Source organism: Macaca mulatta, chromosome 15 (genome assembly GCF_049350105.2).
Source record: "Macaca mulatta isolate MMU2019108-1 chromosome 15, T2T-MMU8v2.0, whole genome shotgun sequence".
NCBI classification, from domain to species: Eukaryota; Metazoa; Chordata; class Mammalia; order Primates; family Cercopithecidae; genus Macaca; species Macaca mulatta.
The window spans coordinates 84795486-84816788 of NC_133420.1; the positions used below are offsets into that span (position 1 = coordinate 84795486).

Here is a 21303-nt window from a genome sequence, read left to right on the forward strand (position 1 = left end):
CTTGTACCTCTGGCATAGAGTTGTCATCAAAGAACAAATTAATGATTTTCTTTGGTTCCTTGTATTTCAACTCTTGTGTTGAGTTTTGTTTTAGCTTTAAGGAAAAAGCAAACTTGCTGGGCTTCTCCTTAGCCAGCATTATCAAGAATGAGTAAGATTTAAAAGCTCCTTTTTGTTAATGGAAAGGAAGTAGCTTCCTTGCCTTGCCTGTAAACACTTACTTTGAGTCTGTTTACTCCTGTCATTGGTAAACCTCATTTGTTCCCAAGTTTTATTTTAGGCTATTATAGGGCTAAAAAAATGGGAAATCCTAAAACTAAGCTTTCATTTTTTCATGTTTTCTTTTAACTTCATATTGAGTGATCCTAATCTTCCAAAAGATTTTAGTGGCTACTGTTGTGTAGCAAAGACGGAGACTGTTCTAGACTACAGGGAGTGTAGACTTGAATTAATACAATTGCTTGACTAATGTATGCTATATGTCATTAGTGAAATCATTTATGTGCTTTGCATGCATGCATGTGTGTGTGTGTGTGTGTGTGCATGTGTGTGATGTGATGTGGTTTGCTTGCTTGCTCATGAAAATATTCAAAACAATTCTTTTTGATAAGTAATGCTACTAGCAAATACAGAAGTGCTAAAGAATGATATAATATTTGAATATTTGCATTTGAAAGCCTATTGTCATTTTAAACCAAGACAAGTGGGTGTTAGTTTATTGTTGCCAGTGACATCAGCATTAGTAATAGGCTCTTTTAACAAAAAGCAATCCTCAAAAGTCTTTTTTTTTTTTTTTAAGAATTCTGAAAGATGGGCTCCCAGCTAATCAACTATCAAGGAGCTGACTGTAAATGTTATCTGAGTTAAACTTATCTGAATTTAATTAGATTAAAAAGTTGACTGGGAATTCATCCAAAATGTGCTCATCAAAAAACAAAGGTATTTGAAAGTGGAGGGAAAGAAACAGGATTATGGGTGACAAAATTAATTTGAAACCTCTTAAACCTGGAAAAATCATTAAAGATAGAAATGCTGAATGTAAAAGCCTTTTATTTTTGTTTTAAAAATAATTAATACAATATGTCTATCCCTGGGGTTTTCTGTGACATGTTCCTTTCAGAAAAGTGCTCTTCCACACTAACAAATAAAAATTATTGGAAGGTACAAAATTAACCAAAGGTACAACATCATTGAAAATCACCATAAGAATATTTTCCCACCCAAACCATTCAATTTGCCAAAAGATTTTTTGTTATAATTTGTGGATGTAGTTAAATGTAATCTCATAAAGAATTTGAAGTATTTTAATTGTGCATTAACCAAATTCTGTTTAGGAAAAATAATAAAATTACTTGAATTTAGAACTATTCAGAAAATTATAGACTATATAATGAAAAGTTAATACTGCTAGTGACCTCAATATGTGGGCTATACCAAATTCCTTTACTGGCAAATAAATTGTAAGTTCTTAAATAGATGGATATCTGTCCTGAATCGAATGCTTTAGATAAGGGTTGGGCTTAATATAAGTGTTTGTAGCACAAATGAACATGATTGAATTCAGGTAGGTCTTAAATTGTTCACTGTTTGGTACATATTTTCCTGATTGTCTTTCTCAGTTATACCTCATTTAAATAGTAGCTGATCAAGTGATAACAACCATATATATTTAAAATGCTCTCTGTGCAGATGAGCAATTTTAAAAGTTCTCCAAAAATTAACATCTCTATATTGGTTAGGAATTTGGCTTAAAAAGAAAACAATTAATTTTCTCATATAATATGTAATATTTAAAAATCCAGTGGTAGAGTAGATCCAGTTTCTTAAACAATGTTGACAGAAATGTCTCTCTTTAAATCTAAACTTTACTACCTTCTGTGCTGCTTCCATTCATTGGTATGTATAGTAGCAAAGGTGGAACCACTCAGCAACCCCAGGGCCAAGGAGAGGGTTTGTTTTACGATAGAAGCTGAGTTCCCATTGCCCTAGCTTGTACCACATGCCCATCCCTGAACCATACACTAGTGCTGCAGTGGTGAGCTGGTGTATTATTAATAGTTTCCTGTGGCTCCCATAACAAATTACCAAAAACCGGTGGCTTAAAACAACAAATTTATTCTCTCACATGTTTGGAGGCCACCAATCCAAAGTCAAGGTGTCAGCAGGATCATGCTACCTCTGGAAGCTCTGGGGGAGATTTTGTTTCTGTCTCATCCAGCTTCTGGTGCCTCCAGGTATTCCTTGGTTTTTGGCCACATCACTGCAATCTCTGCCTGTGTGGCCATTGCCTCCTCATCTTATCTTTATGTCTCTTTGGTGTGTCTGTGTCAAATTCCTTCCGCCTTTATCCTACAAGGGCACACATGATTGTATTTAGAGCCCACATGGATAACCCAGGAGGATTTCATCTCAAGATCCTTAACCTAGTCACACCTGCAAAGGCCTTTTTTCAGATAAGGTCACATTCACAAGTTCTACAGGTTAGGATTTGGACATATCTTTTTAGGGGCCACCATTCAACCCACTACAGCTGCCAAATGTTTAACAATCTCGTTGGCAAGAAAGGGTATACCCTGATCTTGTAGCATTTGCCCAGTTCTGTAGCGTAAATACTGCTACCATGGCCAACTTCAGGCTATCAAAGGGAAGTCAATGAACATGGAGTTAGGAGGAGATGTATAGCAGCACACCATTATCCAGTATTTCCAGTATTTCTACTACTGGATCCAATAGATGTAAGTAACCTCAAGAGCATAAATAATAGTAAAATGCAGTCAAATGATTAGGAAGTGATGATAAGGTTGATGTATCATTACCTTCATTTTTAACATAATTTAATTATAAGGTTATGAACTTTAAATTTTAATGGTGAGTGTTTAACAACTGGCACATGGAATTTCTGAACATTTACCAGTTGCTTTGGACGAGTTGGTATGAGTTGGCTCCAGCAGACCACTGGATAAAATATGCTGACTGATGGGGTCTGAGTCACAGAGCCTAGGGCGTAAGGTCAGCAATAGCCAAACCACATGAACTGGAAATAGGGTGTGTGGTTTCTTTTAGAGAAAACTGGGGTGCTACTTCCTAAAGAAGGGGAAAGTAACATTAGGCAGACAAAAACAACCAACCTAACTCAGTGTCATTGTTTAAACATATTTTAATGATTTTAGGCTAGGGAAAAATTTCAGCAAAGTTTAAAAGAATTACACATATGACTACTGTGGGTATGCGTGTACCTGCAAATCAGACACTCTCCTCCTATGGAAAAAACACAATTTTTCACATTTTCATTTTAGTTAGCTCATAAAATCTGTGCTTTTTAAGCCTGGACGCATTTATCCCAAAGTGATTGGGCTCAGAAAATGCGAGAGAAACCAACAGTCTTTTTTTTAAGTATTTTTTTTTTTTTTTAGTTTTAGCAGTTTTATTTATGTATTTACATATAATTCACATTTTATATAACTATAAATTTACTTTTATATAGTACATATTTATTGATATATTAATTATATGTCAATAAATAGGTCTTAATTATATAAATAAACTTATTTATATCTAATTCACACATTGTGCAATTCATCCATTTAAAGGGAAAAATGCAATGGTTTTTAACAAAATCACAAAGTTGCACAACCATCACTACAATTAATTTTACAACATTTTCATCAACCTAAAAAGAAACTCTGCACCACTTTGCTGTCATCCTCCAGGTTCCCCAAACTGTCCCCAAGTTCTAGGCAATCACTAGTTTAGTTTCTGTCCCCATAGAATTGCCTGTTCTAGGAATTTCATATAAGTAGAATGATACAATACATATTCCTTGGCTTCTCTTACTTAGCATGACATTTTAAGTCCATCTTTATTAAGGCATGTATTAATATTTCATTTCTTTCATCACCAAATAGCATTCTATTACATATATATCCCACATAAAGTTTATCCATTCATTGGTTGATGGACATTTGGATTGCTTTCTTTTTTTGGATATTCTGAAAAGGCTGCTGTGAACGTTCATTTACAAGTTTTTATGTGGACATAAGTTTCCATTTCTCTTAAACCAATGGTCTTTAAGGTAAAATTGTTAGGAAGTGTTCTTATTTTCCATGATTAAGGAAACTGTTATTTAGGAGTTCACTCAGAAATATCTCATGCAGAATTTCAAACCTCTTAAATATTGGGTCACTACCCCCAACCCTGCTATTTCTTGTTAGGGAGGAAGAGGGTGTGTCTATCAGGAAAAAGTAGGAGCTGACTTGGGGCCCACAGATCACTGCGCAGGGGTGACTGAATTCCCTTTGCAGCACCTGAAGCCAGGTCTGGCCCACAACTGGCTCACAATAATCAGCCCATCACAATGTTCCTTCGGGGACTCTCCATATGTAAAGTATACAGGTAAGAAAAATAAAACTTTAGTCTCTGACCTGGAAATCAGAGTCATGGGGTTTGGGAAACTTGCAGGAAGGAAGAGGAAAAAAATAGCTTTCCTGATAGAAGCCAACGAAGTTAATTTTCTCCCTTGTGTGACTTGGAGGAGTTCTTTGGTGTGTCCTGCAGACCTGCAATGAAAAAGAAGGCCCTATATTAATTTATATAGCAACTCTTTTCCAGGAAATTCAGAGCATTTCAAACAGTCTTTCACTCATTTCCCTGAGGGAGTTTGCATAGTGTGCATAAGAAATTACTTCTTTTAAAATTTACACTCTTCAGTTAGCCAATACTGAGCAGAAATAGAACTAGAAAAGCAGACCTCCTGACCAAACATTCCGCTATAATATTTTCAGTGAGCTTCTATAAATCAGTGCATATCCTTAAAAACAGAATCTCCCCATAATAGCCCCATGACCACTCACTGGTGACTGACATTCCTTTCAGCAAGAGCAAAAGTTTCCCTTCCAAATTAGAATCCACTGGTATGGCATGCACTATAAAACTGAAGTATATCATTATTCATAATTAAGTGCTCAGGGTTGCCCAGACCCTCAGACCATCCAGTTTTACTCTCTAGCTCAGACCTCCTCACTCACGTCAGCTGAGGACCCCTTAATAATCCTGAAACTGGCTCAGTGCAAAAGAGGAGTCCTGCTTGTATACCCCAGGCAAAAAATGGCAGATGAAATCAGTCCTGCTCTCACTGTTGTTTCTTGCTGTGTCTCGGTGCTGTTTTTACATGGGACTGCACTGCCCCTCAGGGCCTTGCCGACCATCCTGGGTAGCATATTCAGCCCCAGCTTCCCAAAGCCCACCAGCATCAGCCACATGCAGGGCTAAACTTAGCCCTCAACCCCAAACACTAGTTCCTCTTGTGGGGCCTTTTCTCAAGATATTCTTATTGTGACATCCTCAGTATCCATCCCTGAGAAAAGAAAATCTTGGTCTGAGCCACACTAGCTCATGTGGAATCCTGGGAAATAACATCCTGGGGAGTATCTGTGCCTTTTTTTTCCCACTTCAAGAAAACCACTGGGACCCATAAGTTCCCTCCTAGTGATTACCAGAGAGTGGGAAGTTTTAATCCAGCTGGTGACAAAAAGTTCGTACTAGTGTCTCACATTGCCCCAGCCTCAGGCATATTTTCTTTGGGCCCCCATAATCTTAATATTCACATTATTTAAAATGTGTACTAGTTGTCAGCTAGGATTGGCCACACAGTTTTTGAGGGACCAGTGCAATGCAAAAATGCAGGCTCCTTATTGAAAGTTTAGGAATTGCAAGCAGGGCATTTAAGCCAACGTGGGGCACTTCTAAGTATGGGATCCCGTGTGACTGCAAAGGACACACACCCAGGAAACCAGCCCTGCTGCCGATATTTAAAAAGCAAAAGATTCTTAAACTAGAGAATCTGGCAATCCTGGGTCTGCATCTTCAAATGGCTGTACATAATGGGTTGGTGCAGAGTATCATCTTGTGTTGGTTTGCTGTGCTTGCCATTACAAAATACTGCAGATTGGGTGACTTAAACAGCAGAAATTTATTTTCTCACAATTCTAGGGGCTCAAGTCTGAGATCAGGTTGTCAGCAGGGTTGGTTTCTTCCGAGGCCTCTTTCTTTGTAGATGGCCACTTTCTCCGTCTTCGTGTGGCCTTCCCTCTATACATGTCTGTGTCCTAATCACTTCTTACAGGGACTCCACCAGTCATACTGGATTCGGGCCCACTTCATTATAACTTAAGTACCCCCTTAAGGCCATATCTCCAAATACAGTCACATTCTGAGGCAGCAAGGGTGATTTTGAAGTGGCACAGTTCAGCCTGTAACATAGCCCCTCCCTTTGGGGAGGGGTGCAGTGTTCCAAATCACTGTGCTTACTCCAACCCAACATATGCTCACACACACACAGCATCTCCCCATCCCTGAGGCAGGGGTTGGTTGCTACAGGTCATCTCATTTGTGCTGCTGTTCTTCCTCTGGTTCACTTCTCTCATTTAGAGGGACCTGCTCCTCCCCTGCCACACAGGGAATAGTGATAGTGTTCACAACAGGACAAGTGCTACACACTCCCTCCACATCTGTAAAACTAAGGTTGCTGTTCAAGTGATCCTTCATGGGACAATCCATTTCTACACACACACACATACACACACTATACCCATTACATAGAGATAACCATTTAAATGCAATGCTGAAGGAAGAAACTGCCATGAGATATAACAGACTGCTTACCTCAGAAACTAGACTTGGAGGTTTTAGGAGAGAAAAACCCTCAGTGACTACATAATTATTCCCCAGGGCTGATCCCACTTAAAAAAAATCACCTGACTGTACAAGGGATGGCCCTAAATTTCAATGGAAACCCAACCATGTAGCCCCTTAGAGAGAACGTACTCTCAAATTGGTCTATGTACCTATTTGTAGAAAAATGTTAGCCAGATTATAACTGAAAACTCTGCTAATTCTGGGGAAGATTTTGGTCTTATGCCTGGAACTGTTGAAGCATATATTCACACCTACCACATGTAACACTTAGTAGCAGAATTTCCAGCACAATACTTTAGTACTTTATTTTTAAAAGAAACAGAGCAGAGACTGAAGCCCTGTTCACTCTGCAGCTTTCTTGCAGGAGGCTCCACAAAAGGTGGTGGTGAGGGAGGGTCTGTGCTGGAAAGAGGTATATTTTCATTTTGAAAAGGAAAGGAGACACTAAAATCTTTGCTCACAATTAGGGAACTCATGATGCTGAAACATAACATTTGCACCTGCATGTAGATTGAAAAAATAATGTCAAATTTGCAAGGCTCTGAGAAAATAGGGTGCAGTGTATTGGTGATCTAGTAAATCCCAATCAACATTAGAGTTCAGAAAAGACCTTACAGACATCTTACTGTAACCCCTTTGGCTTTTAGACAAAGAAGGGGAGGTTGGAAATTTTTAATTGATTTGCCCCAGACCAGCTCTCCACCTAAAATGCAGGTCTTTTCTTTCAGATCAGCGTACTTCCCACCGCACCAGGCTACTTCTAAACAGGCATTGTCCTGTCTGCCTCAATTGCATGCAAAAAAAAAAAAAAAAGACAAAACCCCTCTCGCTCTCCACTAGAGTCTCTATTTGGACTCTAGAGTTGAGAAAACAACGGCTATTTCAACTTCAACTCCCTTAGCAAACGGAAGAAAAGGCATCTGACCCGTGGACTCCTCCCAGCTGGTCCCCGGGTCCCGCAGCGGGCGGGTCTCCACGGCAGCTCGCTGGCATCGGCGGCCAGTCGGACACCAGGGGGCGCAGCAGCCTTAGTCCTGGCAGGCATTGAAGAACGAAGCCTGACTGGGCCGTCAAGAAAAATCTGACTTACCTCCTTTCAGTTTCTCTCACTGGAACCAGACCCCAGACCCCTTCATTTGCCTTAAAGCCATTTTCTGCTTCCTCCTCATGCTCAGATTCTCAGGGTGCAGGGATGCAGCAGTTCAGAGACCCCTCTCCAGGAGCTCCCCTGCTCTGCCGAGGAGACCCTAGCACTGGTCTACCATTTGTTCTCACTTGCAGGCCTCTGAACTCAAGATGTTTTCAGCCATTCTTCCTGAATGAAGAACCCCTATACAACAGGACCAGCTTCCCAGAAGAACTGTCACATTCATCCTTTAATATCCCTCCCCTTTCCACGCACAAAAACAATCAGAAACAGATTAAATAACATGTTCTAGGAAGCTCATGCGGCGAGGACCTATCCCTTACCACCCTCTGCCTGCCCCTACAGTCTAAGGACAGCTTTTGGTAGTAGCTACCTAGCCAAAGGGACAGCCTTCAGCACCTTCACCATACCTCTGCCATATTCTCACCAACCCACGGTGCACCCCAAGCAGGATAACTGTCTCCTTGTAACCTCACCAGTTTGGCTCTGTGTTCCCTCCAGCAGAAAGAAATCCACTTTACCCTTGCCAAAGTCTCCCGACTCCAAAGATTCAGTAATAAATGAGCATCCTTTTCTACTTTAAGACATACTCCTAACCCTGCCCCTATAGACACAGATGGACACAATGCAAACCCTCAGATGTCAAAAACGTACTCTTTCGCAAAGACTCCTGAGACTCCTCTGTTCCAAAGGGAAAGGCTACAGGGTCCTTCCCTATGCAGGCCTTTGAAAAGCAGCTATATGTTTACATAGAGAGATTCCAAGTTTGCACAGTCCTTTCCCTGTCTGTCATTGGAGCCTCTCAACAACCCTGAGAGATAAGCAGTGAAATCTAAAGCTTAGAGGCTTGCCTCAGGACCAGACATAGTACAGCGCAGAAACAGCACTGAGGGCCCAGGTGACAGAGCATGGAAACACTTGCTTGTCCAATTGCACCAAGGCCTGGAAGAAATGCAGCCACCACAAAAGATCATCAGATTACATACACTGAGGGAGCCTGTGGTCTCAGGAGCCAGGCAGGGGCAGGAGGAACAGTGGAAAAGAAGGGGTGATGTCAATTCTGACCTGACTCTTCTTTTTACCTGTGGTCTCACTCACTTCTTTGTTTCCACATTCATCTTAGCTAATGTAGAGTACTGGGGAGTGTTGAGCCTGGAGACAGGTAGCCATGGTTTGTTATCTTGGTGGTGAGCCTCCCAACTCCACACTCATAAAATAATGATAACATCTATTCTATATACAAATACACCAGCAAAGAAATGAAAAATATCAGTGTAATTCCAGGAGACGGAGCAGGGTAGGAGGCTTTTACTTTCATTTTATGCTGTTTTATATTATTTGAAGTACCTTGATGTATGCATGTATTCCTTTTATAATTTTATTTTTTAAAATTTTATTGGAGCTAATGATGCTCTTTAGCATTGCTGCAAAGATGACTTATGTAACATGTCTGGCATGGTACGTGGTCTGGCACACAGTTGATGCTCACTCAACAGTAGTTTATTGTTAGCTATATACTTCCCTCAGAACTGTGGGCAAATGGGACCTCAAATCAAGAGACCCAGGGTCTGCTGCACACTCTGTTCTCATATCCTTGTATGCCTTTTAGTAAGTCAAGCCCCTTGGAATCTATGTAAACATACTAGCTGCTTTTCAAAGGCCTGCATAGGAAGGAACCTGTGCCTCAGTTTCTTTATCTGTAAAGCAATGAGACACAAGCCAATTGATTTGAAAAATGGTGAGAAGGGCAGGACAACATGCTCACCACCCAAAATGCCTGAGATACCTTCTAAAATTCAGTCACAGTCTTTGCAAGAGGAGGCTTCTTAACTTTGAGTTCATTAGACAGAAACTCTTTCTAGGAGTTGTCATCTTGGATAGACAGCAAGGGCTGGAGATAGCTGAATAAGTTCTAAAGCAAGTTCAGAAATGAAATCAGGAAACAAATAATATGTGAACACTGTGTAAGGCCATCAGCTTAGGGTGGGAGGTGGGAAAAGAAGGTTTGAGCTGTTCCTTGAGTGCAGTTGGCACCATGATCATTTCCTAACAGGAGAGATGCCCTTGGTAGGCAGAATAGGTGTGATTCAAGGTCCAGGCATCCCTGGCCCAGACACAGCCAGCCCTAGCCGAGTTCCCTAGGATGACAGTTCTGTATGGGGCACAGGGTTGGCGCTGCTGAGACCAGGCCTCCGTAGGCACATCCAGGAGCAGAGCTGCCCTTTGGACAAATTACTTCCGGCAAAGTTCAGAAGGAACCCACTGCCCACAAGAATTGGGCTAAAGCACCTCTGAAGTTTCTTCCAGCATAAATTTTATCTTAACAGCAACCAAACAAAGTGGGGATACTGGACCATAGGAGGTGCAGATGCCCAGACATGATCCCCTCCCTGCTTAGCAGCTGGTCTGGGGATACCTGTTTTTATGCACTCCAGCTCCTGAAAACCAACTAAAGATTTGTTCCTGGAACACATAGCTGATTCATTTCCTACCCTACTCAGAACAGGAGATTTTCCTCCAAGTCTCCTTGGTCAAAGCTTGGCCTTTGGGGGATGGGAGGCAGGTAGTCTAGTGGGTAGGAAGGTTGCCACTTTCTTTTTGCCCCGCGGTCTCCTTCCTATTTAAAGCAGCACCGCCTGTCGTAACAGCTTCGTGCCAATATTTGCAGGCAGAAAGATTTTCTGACGTTGTAAGGGGGGTGTTGGAAGCAGATGGGAGGCCCTTTCCCAAGGCCATGGGCAGACCAGAAATTGGTTACACCCGCACCCGGGGAGGAATCCCTAGCCCCCACTCTCAGGGTCAGCGCCCATAAGGTATCTGCATTTACATTTTAAAAAGAAAGAGGAATTTTTTTGTATCTCTGAATCATCAGGCAGCGCCTGATATTATCCATCTCCCCCTAAAGCCCGTGTTGTCCCTCCCTAAAGAGGAGGTCGTGTTTTCAGTTCTTGAGAGATCTGGAATAACGGTATCAGAGCACGCCAACACCTGGAAGACCCCCCACCCAGGTCTTTCGCCCTAAGGAGGTTTAGGAGTTGGGAGCAGCGGGGGTGGCAATTTGCAGTGAGGCAAGGGCAGGTAGCAACAACTCCGACTGATCTCCAGAGGCAAAACCAAACTAAACATAGTTCCAACCATCATATTTTAACAAAATCTGCATTCTGTGAAAGTCTGTTTTTTTTTCTTAGAGAAATGCGCTTCGTTTTACGTGACGCGTCACTTTCCTAGGCAGCCCTGAATGCCTAGCCACTTGTTAAAATGCCTCTGTGCTTGCTTTTCCGTGTGCTTCTTTTCTGTGCCGGTTTGTATCTCTAATAAGCGGCATTGTTTATTATCCTTGGGTCGGGGCCCCTGGGACTGAACCGAAATAATGCAGAAGCGCCGAGGCTGAGCGCTGGAAAATACTCCCGGTTTCCCAGGCCCAGGAGGGTCCCCGGGGCCGCCAAACGACCCGCCTGGGGAAAGCCCACCCGTGCGTGCGCGCCTGATGAAGGGCAAGTTTGCACGACTTTTTCCAGGCGGGGAGAGATCGTGGGCAATCCAAAGCCCAAATGAGTGGGTATAGGAAAGGGGCACACAGGGAAGGGAAATGCCACTGATGACCGGTAATGGGGGTGTGACTTAAGGGCCGAACAGGCTAATAATGACAGGATGGTTTTTTAAGGGCGGGTGAGACTGCTGCTCGGGAAGCGTTCTGAGCCGTCTTTTAGCTCGAAGTCTCAACCCTCACCCCTATGCAAAAAATTCTCACTAATAAATTCTTTTTTCCGCGTAGCCCGTTAGTCCTCGCTGTTAAAGGGAGTATCCTAAACAAGATGAGGCTAACTTCCCTCCTTCTCCGTAGTTACCTCATATTTGCCGACATTTCGTTTTCAGCCGGGTGCTTTGTGGCCGTAGGGGATGTGAGCTCATGCCCCAGGAAATAAAGTGCCGCTGTTCCCCAGCCACAGATCAAGTCTTTTCTTCCCTTTGGACCCCAAACGAGCCCCGCTTTGGGGCTCTTCAAAATTTCGCTGCTCCCAAAACGGAGTGGGGTTCCCTATCAAAACGCAGAAACCCGCATGGGAAACGACGCGGAGTGCCTTTGGCGTCTCGGGGAAAATTTCCCGGTTAAGCCCAGTCTACGCCTCCACACCCCCTAAATTTAATGTCGGGCGGGCTCCGTTGCAGAGTTTGCCCTAAAGAAGGTTGTTAAATACGTGCCAGTCTTGGGCTATGTTCTCCTCAAATGAGCCTTCCAGCCCCAGGGTCCGGCCTGAACTGTCCTTCCCACAGGTTCTTGCGAGAGACCAAACCCCCACCCCGCTAGCTTCCAAAAATTCTCCCAACAGGCTACAAAGACTGCTCAAATTGTCCTCGCTAGCTTCGCTCCCCCATTCAGTTAGATTGTTTAAAAATACAGAGATCTGTTTGCTCGCAAGAGCAGAGTGATTTCCCTCAAGCAACTCGTGCGAGAGCTTTAGGCAGCCCCTGGGTTGCAGCGAGTCCAAGCGTCGGTGGAGTTTTCCGAATTTCAAGAAGTAGTAAAGTGAATTTTGGTACAGGGAAAAGTGCCGGGTGTTGGAGCGCAAGGTGGGGGCGGGAGCCCAGGAAGCCGCCAGGAGGCTTTTTGTTTTTTAATGTTAGACACGCATGAAGGCGCAAGCTTCGTGGTTTCCGAACTTAGAGAATCGTGCCGAGTTTGGGCCCATCTCTGCAGCCAGGGGCCCAGCACAGAGCACAGGGGGCTGTTTCCAGTTTTCAAAGAGCGAGTAGAGGCGCGGGAGCAGCTTCGCTAGGCACTGCCACATGCAACTGACTGTCCGCTGCTCCCGGCTCTTCCGCCCTCTCCCTTCTCACGCCACCCCCAGAGCCATCCCACTGCTGCCAGTATTGCGCAGAAGAAGAAGGGCTCTAGGCAGCGGAATCCCCCAACAGGTAGTTTCACCCGGTGGCTGGCCTGGCTTAAATATCAAAGGCTGGGCTGCCTGTGCCGTGCTAAAACGGAGCCGAGGCACTGACACCTAAAGAGTCAAGGAATGAAAGCTGCGTTCTGGGAGTCACTTTAAATAACCTTGTTTTCTCTCCACCCTCCAACTTCTCCCGAAATAGCGTGAGTCCTGCCGTTTGGAACGGCGCTCAGCGAGCCTAAATAAGCTGCTTCAGGCTGTAAACTCACAGCCAATTTGGGGTCTTTTTTTTTTTTTTTTTTTTTTTTTGTCACCCCGGGTAGTTACTACAGAACTCAACTCGGCTTTAGAGCCATAGGTATTTATTTGGGAATTGGAAAATTCCCCTCAAAGCAAAAGAGGAAAAGGGTGCGCTGCAGTTGGATGATATAATTGAATTATGCTTTCCCCTGGCACACAGTAAGGAAAAGCGGAATGCCAGTAGGTGTGTAGAATGGGCCGTGGCGGCCGGCCTCACGCCCCAGTGGGCGCACCACATTTCCTTCCCAGGATGCAGGGAGAACTTGGGTTGGGCGACTTCGTTCCGCCCCCAGCATAAATGCCCAGGTTAGGGCATCGCAAAACCGAGTCCTGGCTGCTCTGTCGGATCGCTAGCACTAAAGTCCCCGCCAAGGGCCGCGGGCGCACGTGATGCGTGGAGACCAGACACCGCGTACGACGCGAAACTACTCGTCGCTCCAAAGTTCCCTGGCGCGCGCACGGCCCTTGCTGGGCGGGGGGATACTAGGACCCTCGGCGGGCGGATCTAATCCCGCCTTGGCAGATAAGACTTTCCCTCTACCGCTCTGAGCCTTCGCCGGGTAGCGATTTCTGCACAGAAAAAAAAAAAAAAAAAAAAAAAACCGCGGAACTCCTGGCCCTGCCTTGTCTGTTTCCTAAAGAAATGTCTTTTACACTCCGCACAGTCACCCGATCCCCCAAAGCCTCTGGGACCTTGGACAGACCTGACCGAAGAGACTTGGATCTTTAACTGCCTAGGGACCTGGCCACCCTCTCCCTTCTCCGCTCTCTTAATCGCACCCAGCTCGCTCCCTCCACACCCACCGCAGCACTGTTAGCTTGCCCTGCGCCTCCGCCACTAACTACGCTACCTAAACTTTCCAAAGAAAAGTTTTCTCGTGCTTTGCCAGCTCAAGTTTGCCCCAGCTGGCGCTGGCAGGAGGAGAAAAGAAGTCCCTTTTCCCCCTCCACCTATCCTCCTCTCCCTCCCGTCCTCTCCCTCCCCTAGGAGTCCAAACCTTGAGGGTGGGAGCGCGCGGCCATGGAGACCCCGAAGGCACTGACTGTGCAGGGGACAGAGTTCGTTTCTCATCCCCCACTCTCAGTGCCTCGGCCGTTCCCGCCCCCTCCTCCCCCACCTCGCTTTCGGCGGGGAACTGCGGGCTTGTAGTTTAGTTTTGTTCAAGTTTATTTCTCTTTTTTTAAGATTTTTTTTAAGATCCCACCCTTCCCAAGCCTCGCGCGTCTGCCTGCCTTCCAGCTCCCGGCGTGGGGCTCAGGAGATGCACCCTTCGCGCCGGGCGGGTTGTCTCCTGAGTGGGGGCCAGGGGCTCCCTGGCTGCGATTTCGCTGGCCTAGTTTCGTCTCCCTAGGAGACCTAGGTCCTGTTTTGAGACTAATTCATGCGGGAGCTCGGCCTCACAGCAAGTGCCTCTTACCCCACCCTCACCCAAAGCTGTCGATGCGGCGGTTTTAGGGGGATGTTTGCGAGACAGCAATAGGTAGCAGTTGATAGAAGACCCTGTTCTAACGCCTTCCTTGAGTTCTTTACACATACAGGTAATTAGAGATAGAAAAGATCTCCCCTTCAAGGTTCTATAACTCCTTGCGCACGGCCAGGTGACCATCACAGACAGCGCCCCAAGCTGGTTAATTTGTGGCCTATTATGTTTTCATTTTGTCTAGGATTAACGAGATTTGAGATATTGTAGCCAAATTTACTACCCCGGGGCTTCAACTTTCAAACCAGCAAGCCAACGGGAACGTTCCGGCGAAACTGGATCTCCTTGTGCGTTGCTGGGACGCGTGCGGGGAATAGAAACGAAATCCATCGCCGATGGTGTGGCGCGGACTGCTGGGCCTGGGGACGCTGGGCAGGCTTTTCTGAATCCCATCGGGTTGGGCTTGAAATTGGACTTGACCCTGCCAGGGTTGTGGTCTGCACTTAGCCTAGATTTTTCCACATGGCCAGAGGGCTCCTATCGCACGTCGCAGACGACGCCCATCAGGAGCGACGTTCCCAGGGGCAAGCGGTTTCAGGATCACCTTTGCCTTTAGCTCAAGGTTTGGGGGGCGGGGGGATGTCGGTTACCTCGTGTGACTGCGGATATGAAATCTCTACCCAAAGCAAAGATGGCTACAAATCCTCTCCCCTCCCCATGAACATCAGGAGACTTACTCCGGCCCCCACCACAAGTCTCTTTCCAGTGCTGGGGTGAACACATGCCCCACCACCCCACGCGCCCGTGGCTCTCCCTCCTTCCCGTGGCTTAGGCACAGGCCCCGCTTCTGCTGTGCACGCCAGGGATCAGGGTCGCGCCTCCTCAGCCCACAGGAGAGGCCTCCCACCCTCTAGGCTGGTCCCTGTACCGCTTGGCCCACGTTGCCACCACGGCGGTGTCAGAGAAAGCCCTGCAGAGGGTCAAATAGAAAGACAGGAAGTTTCTAGGCTCCTCCAAATGGCACCCGAGGAGAAGCAAAACCATGCAGCGACATTCGTAGAACCCCTAAGTCGTCTTTGAAAGGCCGTTTGAAGAGGGAGGGGTGTGAGGGGAGAAAAATTCAGGTGAAGGGGAGGATAAAGTTATGGGTATAAGCCGCTTGGCTTCTTAACTCTTTACCTGACCACCTTCAAGTCTGAGCGGTTGACGCATTGGACTTTTAAGTACCAAACTCCACGGAGATAGGGCAGAGGAGAAGCACCCCCAAACTCGCAGAGCTAGCCGCTGCTCGCTCTCTCCGAATGTGGCGGCCACACTTCGGAGGGCACAAGCGCGGCTCTAATTTGCTTTTGCTTCGAATATAAAGGATCCCGTTCACAAAGGAGCCCCCAGCTTCCCTTTCCCTACTCCACCCCTCTGCACCTTTCGCATAGCCTCAGGCCCTTTGATTGCATTTATTTATTTTTGAGCTCCGGCACCCTGGATTTCACTGGGAGATTTTAAGGCAAGAATGGAGAAAGATGGGATTAAGAAAAAGAGCTGGCTGTGTTCTAGGGCAAGGTTAGAGAAGAATTGAAAATTGAGGGTAGATGAATTTGGGGGGGTTTTAAAATTTCATTTCCCACAGAAGCTACTTGCTTTACACTAAAACCTATTTAAATTATTGAGACAGGAGGAAGCTGGGGGTCTCCGTGGGAACAAAAAGTCAAAGGCTTTGGAAATGCCCCTTTCTCTTATCTCTACTCAAATAAATAAAAAGCAGCTCTCCTTTCAATTTAGTGACTGTACCCTTCAACACGCTCACCTTCGCAGGGAAAGTGTGTTAATGGCCAGTTCCCCCAGGGAGGCCAAGCTCAGGACAGTGGCCCAAGACAGGCTCCCAGAACCCCTGGATCTGGGCTTTTTATTCTCTAGGATGGATCCTGGGAAGGGCCGAAGGTGGAAGCTGCAGTGCCTAGGCTGTAGGGGTGTGGGAAGAATGCCCCCAACCACCCCTCTTCCTTCAAAGCCCCTCTTCTTGCTGGTTATTTAAAACCTCAAGTTTGTATTTCTAATCTTGATGGCTATGTTGTTCTTTTTTGAAGGTAGCAATGTATGTTGGTAGTTCTTTTAGTATGTATGTCCTTCATTTGCTTTTGTTTGTAGGATTTTTGTTCTCCTTTTTGTCTTTCCTTTCTTTACCCTGCAGTCTTGGCAACGCTGGAGGAGGAGGTTCTGTGGGGAGGATGAAATCGACCCGTTTATTCTTGTTAATCACACACAAAACAGTATAAACACTGACTCTCAATTATTAATAGGATCCTTCTATTAAAAAAAACAGTCATTTAGATAGAACTGGTTAGGACTGAGAAATCGATAATACTGGTGAACTAGCTAATTCTGTCTCTTTAAGAAAAAATCCATAAAGCTCTTCCATCAGCCCAGTGTCTGGGAAAGAAGCAAACTAACTGCTTGGAACAAAAGAGACAAAGAGGCCAAACAACAAAACAAACAAACAACTCCCTCTATCCCCCCCCCTTCTGAGACAACAATAGACTAGACACAGCAAGTGCAGTTACTGCCTGGCCCGCTGCTCCTGTCGACCTGCCAAGTCTCCTGCATTTGGCTGGAGACTTTCTCTCTCACCCCACTCTCGCCCCCCGCCATCATCCCCCTCTCTCAGCCCTTTCTGTCTTTCTCTCTGTGTGACTCTCGCTGTGTGTGCCTCTCTTGGGGTCTGGCTATGTATGTGTGTGTCTGTCTCTGTTGTTTTTGCTTTCACTTGATGTCGCTCTGTGTCTCAGGCACCTTAGTGTTTCTCTCTCTCTCTCTCTCTCTCTCTCTGTCTCTGTCTCTCTCTCTCTCTCTCTGTCTCTCTCCCTCTCTTTAAAGGTCCTCAGCATATTAGCATACTCTGGCATTTATTTACTTATTTGCTAGGCCATTTCTGTAGCTATCTCCTAACTGCCTCCTCAAAACTTCTGTTTCTTCCAGTTGTCACGGTGGCCTGTTTTGTATTTTGTTTGCAGCACTCTCTGCCAGGAAGATGCTGAAGTCCATTTGCACTTCAGTTTTTAACCATTCTTCATGTTCAGTTCTTTGCTCTCTTTCTATAAGGTTTCTGGCACACTTCTCCCCCCCCCCGCCCCACCCGCCTTGTCCCCAAGCAGCCCTTTCTCTGCTTCTTGGCACTGCTTGGGACTCTCATGCATGCCTGCCCTCTTTCTCTCCCTCTCCCTCTCTCTTGTGGCCAGCCCCCTCCTCCCTGTCTCTCAATCCAGCCTTTTTCTTCCTTTTCCCTCCTCCACCAAAGTTTAATAAAATACTGTACACATTTTTGCCTGGGGATTGCTTTTCTTTTTAAAGTGAACCTAAACCTTTGTAAAGCGGGAAGGGAGGAAAGGCAAGAATCGAGACTGCAGCCAGCAGAGGCTGTAGCATGGAACCAGCATCCCTGCCAACAACCACATCCCTTTCACACTTTTTTTTTTTAATAAACCCTTTGTGATAGCAACTCCTTCTGAAGCATCTGTGTCTGCTACACGGAAAACCTGGCCATGTCTCTCTACTGGGCTGCAAGGGTGAGGCTGAGTGTCCAATGGGGAGGGCAGCTGCAGCCTCAGTCACAAGCACTCTCACCCCCAGCCTATTTCCACCTCCTCTTAGAGAAAAATGGGAAAGTAGGGGGTTCTCTGGCACCGGGGCAGAGGTCTTCAACTCCTCTTCAAGAGAAGTATAGCTTGCTTACTTGAAAAGAAACTTCTCCAAGGATGGTTGACTTACAGTAACAGGGGAAATTTCAACTGTCAGAAGATTGTGGGAAAAACAGGACTAAACTGTTTATCTAAAGCAGATCTGAGAATTCCCACAGTCAGGTGGTACAGGGTTGGCAAAATGGTGTCATCCCCTTGCCACCCACCCCCCATCCCCCAGCCATGCTCACTAGGCAACAGAAACAGGACAAATTATTTCCGTTGGCCTCACCCCCTTTTCTTTCCCTCCTTTCTTTAATAATATACAGACAAAAACATATGAAAACAACATAAGGGGCAACTTTGAAGGGAGAAAACTCATTTAGTCTGAGAAGAGTATGAAAAACAGAAATAGGAAATGTACCCTCATTGTTTGGTTGCTTGGTGATAAGGGCAGTATGAAGAAGCATTGATGTTATAAAACACACATATGCACATGCATATACACATGTGTATATGTATGCATATTTAGTTGGTAGTGACAACTTGTCAAGAGAGGACGGGAGGAGTTTTAAAATCAGACACACATGGTTTGAACATAATTGGCCACTTATTAGCTAGGTGACTATGGGTAGCCCACTACACCTTCCTCACAGTTGGGGTTCTAAAGACGAAGTGGCATTGCATATATGAAAAAGCCAAAAGCAATGTCTGGCATGCAGCCTGTGTTCAATAAATGAGCCCTCCTTCCCTCTTTTTCTTTCTTCCTCCCTTCTTTCTTTTTTCCCTTATTTCCTTCTTTCCTTTCTTCCTTTGTTCCTTCCCTCCTCTCCTCCCTTCCTCCCATCTTTCTTCCTTCCTTCTCATTTCACTGGCTTTTCCCCTGATCTTTCCAAAGGCGTAAGCAAAGGGAACTCATGCACACTGCCCCAATTTTCAGTTCCTAAGGGAAACTTTGTTGCTCCTTGAGTCCCAGTATTGAAACACTGCAGACCCTATAGTAGTCTACTCTTTCTAAGCCAAATACTGCCTGAGATCATTTTTTCTTGGGTGGGATTATTTGGCTCCTTTATTCTACCCCCTTACCTAGGTTCTGTATTTTCAAATGGTTAATGAGAGAGACCCTTACACAAAATCCAGCCATTTATATGTTTTTACATGCCCAGAGAGCTTTTGCTCTTGGGGACGTATTAAAAATTGCCCCATGGCTAAAAAGCTTAAGAAGGGAGAAACAGAAAAGAGTATGTTCCAATGAACTGTTGTCCTGACCCATAACTTCCCAATTGGGAATGCTGTTTTCTTGGTATTTTGACCTTGTCAAAATGACTGATTTTTTTTTTTTTTTTTTTCCTCCCAAGGAGTCACTCTCTAGCTAAGCAATGTTTCTTGAGTGGGATTTTGGGCTGAGACATCAGTGCATCTGGAAGCACTCACTGATGGAGATGCCTGTCCTGGCCGGACTGTTGCTGAGATTCCCTCTCTTTCTTTGTCTTCCCCAGAAGCAGAACCAGGTTGTAACAGCAACTGGCAAGCCCGTGAGCCATGGATGAGCCCCCAGCTTCAATTGGTGGGAGAATGAACACATAAAAAATGTTCCCACCTCAGACTTCCTTTTTTCATGGGTCTTATTGTCTGTTCTACAGATACCCCATTTCCACATTTCACTGGCTTCCTGTCCTATTTTCCTGTTTTATCGGAGCCTTGGCAACCAGTGAGCGGCACTGACTCTGGAGTCTGTGCTGGGGAGGTGGCCAGTCCCTCACAGTCCCTTCCCAGCATTTCTGATCCTTCTCTTTGCTTGTCTTGCTACCTACCTGTTTTCACTAAGGGCCTCTGCTACTTATGACACAGATGTGGAAACCTGTTTCATCTTTTTCCCTCCTTAGGTATTCCAGTTTCCATGTGGCATCTTTCTGTAAACTACAAAGAGAGCTGTCCATCCTTCCTGGAATCACCCCTTTTTATTGCAGATTTCAACTCCCATGCACTAGGTACCCATGGGCAGTCCACAACCTGCACAACCAAGCATGGGTACTCTAAGTTCCCCAGTTCTGACAGCTGTGAGTACTGGTGGGCACTTAGTCATTTAGGGATGTCTCCCTCAAATGGAAAAGACCACAAGGTGTGATGCCAGAACACTGGCAGATTCTGAAGCCTTCCAAAGCCCCGTCTTGCATTCTTCTTGGGCTCTTGTTCAGGAAGAAGCTTGAGACTGTGTTTCTTTATCTTATCTTTCACCTACATTCTTCATCTACTAAGGCTTCATTGGCATACCAATGGCAGGAAGGTATTTGTTACTGCAATGGGTACAATGAGTATTAACGTATAAATAAGAACCACCACCGTCACCGCCCACCCCCTCCCACCCAACCCCAACACTGGTCGGTCCTCTGTTCTTTCCATGACTTTACTTCTAGTAGGCCAGTTTTTATACTAAGTCAGTAACTCATTTCCAGACCACCTGAGAGGTAGCACTACTCTTAAGTTGCCACAACTGCCTACAGAACTAAAGTTAAGTTTGGAAAAAATGCCAGGCATAAATACCATGACCAGATTAATAGAGTCCAAACCATGTCATTCTGACCTGACAATGTAATTCACATTCTGCACAACGAAAAGGTTTGAAGAGTCGTCAGTTTCCTGTTTGAGAGAAAAGTTTGCGTCTACTTGCTAAGTTACAGCCATTCTGTATGAACCCCTTCTATAGAACGAGAAACTTCTCAATTTAGGAGTCTTTGGAAAAACATTTTATCCTCTGATCGGCTCCCAACCCCACTGCACATTAGAATCATCTGGGGAGTTCTAAAAAGTTACCAGTGCCTGGGCCTCTCCTCAATCCAATTAAATTAGAATTGCTAGGAGTGTGGTGTGGGCATCAGTATTCTATTTTACAAGTTCCCCTGGGTGATTCTAATGTTTAGCTAGGGTTGAGAACTCTAATTTATAGTTTAAGAGAATAGTGCCTCTTGGTGAAGAACGCCCGTTCTTTTACTAAGTATGCAATGAACTCCTATTATGGGAGACAGTTTTCTGAAGACAAAAAGATGAAGTCGGTAGGCACTGGGCTCCTTAAGTTAAAATTTAGTAGAAAAATGCTAATATGCAGATCAGAACCTCTAGACGCAAGATCGAGTGCTTCTAAGTTCTTACAAACAGCATAGGACTGAAAGTTAGAGCCCCAA

At 45.2% G+C, this 21303-nt stretch overlaps 1 long non-coding RNA gene across 1 annotated transcript; it reads right to left on the reverse strand.

The window, feature by feature from the left end:
* Window positions 1–2095: 2095 nt before the first annotated feature.
* Window positions 2096–14156, reverse strand: LOC144334696 (uncharacterized). The gene is made up of 3 exons (XR_013404835.1): window positions 14028–14156; window positions 4422–4556; window positions 2096–2349 (listed from the first exon to the last, which is right to left on the reverse strand). It is a non-coding gene; the product is annotated as an uncharacterized LOC144334696 (long non-coding RNA).
* Between the last annotated feature and the right edge of the window lie 7147 nt (window positions 14157–21303).